Consider the following 4,538-nt stretch of genomic DNA (forward strand, 5'->3'; position numbering starts at 1 on the left):
AACAACTCCTTATTTCCATAAAGACATGATCTGCAAATGTGGATGTAATCTTTTAGGTCTTTTTTTTATTGAGGCAAATGAGCCAGAAGGTTGAATCTAATTTGCATGGTATTTTGCATTTCTTTTTCATAGGGGTAAAAAGCCTTCAAATGATGCTGAAATGTGTACAGTGCTCCTTGTGAACCTGACACCATGGCTATTCTTTGCAGCTTTACTCTAAGCGGTTTTCTAAGAGAAAAGACTCCAGACTCATAAAAGCGTCACCATTGTTGCTGGATCTTACATCTCACTGCAAGAATCCAGGGCTTTGTGGGCTTATGTGTTGCTTTCATATCATCCAATGAACCCTTTGTATCCTCATTTTTTAAAATTTTTGTGTGTTTGGATATGTGTGCACATATGGTTACATCATTAACTAACTACCTTAGTAGCTATGGCCATTACATGCACAAAATAATTCCCAGTATTCCAATTCACCATCTACTGTGCAGTCCTATTTGAAAAAGGAAAGGAAAAGTATTTATTATTAAAATTATCCATAATTATATATCAATTTTGATTTTTTAAAAAGCTAGCATTCACTGAGCACAGGCTAGGTAAAGGAAAAAACTCATTATCAAGGACTTTCCAAATATTATCCATTTTTAAAAATAAGTTTGCAAGGTAAGTATTATTTCCACTTCTAGGTAAAGCAAAACTCCTTCTGTCCTTTAAGGTTAGAAGCATATCTGGGATGGCATGGCTTTTAAGCTAGAATGTCAGGATTGGATTTCCAGTTTGTCAGGTTCCAAAATTTCCTTCTTTTGAGTTTGCCAAGCTGACTATGAACTGTTCTCCTTAAACAGAAACTTGCTTATTTTTAAGATGTTCATTCCTATTACATTTGCTAAAACATTCTACTATTGAACACTGAGTAAGACATGGAATAATTTACTATTTTCCAAACCTCTGATGCCTCTTGCAAAACTAGCCGTTTGCAAAAACAAGCCAGGTTGATCAAAACTAACCTTGAAATTGCACCTTGCTCTGGAGATGTTGACTCTGGCCTCTAACGAGTAAGTAAAGAATGCCTCAATTTTCCTGTTATAGGAAGGCTATCTTGGTGGGCTTGATGGCAGGAAGCTTGGGTGAAAAACCTTCCTTCCTCCTTGGTACACTCCAAATATTGTATCCTGAGGATACTGCCCCTCTATACTCACAGTGCCTGAAGATGAATTGTGTGTAAAGATCATGACATGGAAAACACACATCCTGGCAAAGATGACAAATTCTGTGCAGTCGTCTGTTTCCTGTGGAAATTTGTCTCTTCAACTCTATCTCCTTTCCTCCCTCTCCTTCCTCGTTCCCCCCCCCCCCCGCCCTTCACCTGTATGCTTTCCACCTCTGGAACTTACCGGCACAGCACACCAGCTAAACTCTTACATCCCCTGTATTGGATACACCAAAATTGTTTGCAAGGCTCTCCTGCACCCCAGCTGGTAAGCCATGCAAACAAAAGCGAGGCAAACAAATGTCTCTTGACTCATCGTCAGTTCCAGGTGGCTGGAAGGACTCCCCAGGGCACCTGGGATTCAGGTGGGGACCACACTCTTTCCAGTCCAACCTGCTGGGATTCCCATTTCCCCCTGCAGCAGACAGCTGAAAGCCACACAAAATTGCTAGCTGTGTGGATCTGGGGTGTGAAGCAACCAAGGGAGGTGACTGCCACAAAACTTTAGCCCTTGTCTTCACTGCGGCTTCTGTAGGCTCGGTTTTTACATCCTGCTGTCGATGGATTTCATCCCAGGCATAGTGGGTGGAGTCTTCCCTGCGCTGGTGGTCCTGAGTTCTAAGAAAGCAGACTGAGTAAGCCAGGGTTCGCCCACCAGCAAGCAGCACCCCTCCCTGGCTTCTGCATCAGCTCCTGCCTCCAGGTTTCTGGCCTGTTTGAGTACCTGTCCTGACTTCCTTCCTTGATGAACAATACTGTGAAAGTAGAAGCCAAATAAACCCTTTTTCCTTCCCAAGTTGGTTTTGATCTTGAAGCAATAGACACCCCAACTAAGGCGGTGCCCAAGAACCTCTCTGGAGCAAGCCCTTGGGGGATCCACACTCTAGGGCAGTGGGTGAAAAGTTCCTGTCCCTGCTCCCCAAGGCTGTTGTTGCCAGGAGTGTGGAGGCATGGACATTCACTCGAACTATCCCTGGCCTGAAGCATGGCAGGAAGAAAAAGAGAGCATAGTGAACATGAAGACAACGTATGTGAGTAGCCCCGTTAGCTGGTGGTATTTTAACTTGTAGAACCAGATGCATCACAGTGTCGCCAAGTCCAGCTTCCACAGATCAGGCTGCTTCTCCAGATCTCGACGGGAATCAGAAATAAAATGAGGTTGAAAAGTGAAGTGGTCATTAAAAAGTAAAAAGGGAGTCGGAGATTTTACATGACATTGCTCTCTGTAAAGAAATTAAGAAAACTTCATACCACTTTTCTTAACATTTCCCACTTTCTTAATTCTTCCAAAATTCTTTGATTTGAAGTTCGCTTTTAAACAATTGGCAAATCAAGTGAGTCCATTTCCTTATGGCACAAAACAACAAGAGACCCAGGGTGGGGAGCATGCATCTCTATTCCCAGCACTGTAGGGGGACCCCATTCATTCAAGATGTATACAGAACTTCAAAGGTAGCCCCTCCCTGCACACACCTCCCCTGCCGTGGGTGTTTCTTTAACCTCCCCCCAACAGAGTGAGCTTTTAGGTGAGCATAATTGTGCTTTTGTCTTGGACTTGGCTCACCCCACTACACTCTTACTCTGAGATCCCCTGGCCTGAAGCCCAGGGTGGGGCTTTACCTTCAGTACTGTAAATAATGGTAATTACCTTTACAAACTTAAAAAAAAAAGTTTTCCCAAGGTCAAGAATATCCAAAGTCTTGAGCTATCACCTTTTGTGTGCAAATCTCTTAGAATGTGGGTGGGGATTTAAGAGTCTCCCTCTTGGAATAGCCAAGTGAAAAAAAAAAAAAAAAAAAAAAAAAAAGAGGTATGTGTCACCAGCTCTGTTTCTCCATGGGCTCTGTGCTTGCAAAGCTCCCCCATGGCAGTGGTGACGTCAGCACTGATGAGAGTGACCCTTCCTAACACGAGTTGCTGGGAATTCCACTCAAGCAGAAGCCCAGTCTAGGGGATTCGTTTCGCTCTGATGAAGGTGAGGAGGTTTGCCCACCAAAGCTGGGGTGTCTCCAGGAGGCCTCACTCCCCACAGGCTGCTTCACAGCGCCTACTGAGCCTTGCCCTTGTGGTGCGCCCAAGCGTTGCCTCAGTAGATTACCGCCCTAGTACCACACAATCTTGGTATTTTATTTCATGCACACTCACTCTTATCTATGTCTGAGATCAAAATGAGTAACGAAGATTCAAACTTTTTTTTTATTAAGTCTCATTTCCACAGGTTTGATTTATGAATGGCGTAGATTACTTTCTCAGCCACAAATTTTCCTTGATTGTTTTACTCAAGATTAGCTGATTTCAGTGTGGAGACTTAAACATCTGGACAAATTTCTCCTACCTGGCACATATGGACTCTCTTCAAAGGCTAAGTTAGGACCAGAGACACAGAATGGTAGCTACTGAGCATATGTGATCACCGGAAGTTTATTAAGACTCTCAAAAGACATGTCAGAGTTAGCCGCCCCCCATTCAGAAGTCAGCTTCTCACAGCATGACTGTGAGAGGGAGCAGTCAGGACCGTGGGCTGTGCAGGCTATGCTATATTCCCAGAATTAAAATCGTCAAGAGTGTTCTTCGTGCACCAAGATGTTTTATAATGCACCTACCCAAATGGGAAAACATCCATGATACCAACGGCTCATTAACAAACCACTTTTCTGAGTTCTTGGCCGTGCTGAAGGTGCCCAGAAGGTCTGGGATTGCAGCAGAGCCCTGTCAAGCTCTGGGCCTTTCCCTGGAGTGTCAGGAACTATCCACGGTTAGGCATTCCTCTCCTCTCACTCCGAGGGCTCAGTGTTTAGGAAGCAAGTCCTCCTGTGCACTTGGCCTCTTTCCAATGTTTAACTGTGGCGGCGTTGGAGAGTACACAGCTTTCGCTTATGAGATCGTCTAAGATTGAGCTTGCCTTACCTGACCCCTCAGTTCACTTTCACCCTGACCACCTTTTAAGCATGGCTTCAGGCAGCCAGCGACAGTAATCTGCAGATCACCTCTCTGTCTGGACTTCACACAAACTTGGCCCGCCTGTGGAAGGCTCCCCATAACCCATGTCTTCACACATAACTAGGAAATGTAATCCCGGGTAAGGATGTCGCCTTGCAGGGGACACAGTCAAACTACAGAGCCAGTGAGACATCCCAGCATGCTCCGGGGCAGTGCTAACCCTGGTTGTGCCCCTGCTCTGGCATAACCTGCAAAGGAGCTTGTTTGATGGTGCTGTGAGCAGCTGCAAGCCAGAGGAATTGAATTTCTAGGTCAAACAGTGTCAGACACATCAAGCAGCAGATGATGGCCCACATTCCTTCTTCACCCAGGTGTCTCCTCATTAGAA

This window comes from Meriones unguiculatus, chromosome 20 (genome assembly GCF_030254825.1).
Source record: "Meriones unguiculatus strain TT.TT164.6M chromosome 20, Bangor_MerUng_6.1, whole genome shotgun sequence".
In the NCBI taxonomy this organism is placed as follows: Eukaryota; Metazoa; Chordata; class Mammalia; order Rodentia; family Muridae; genus Meriones; species Meriones unguiculatus.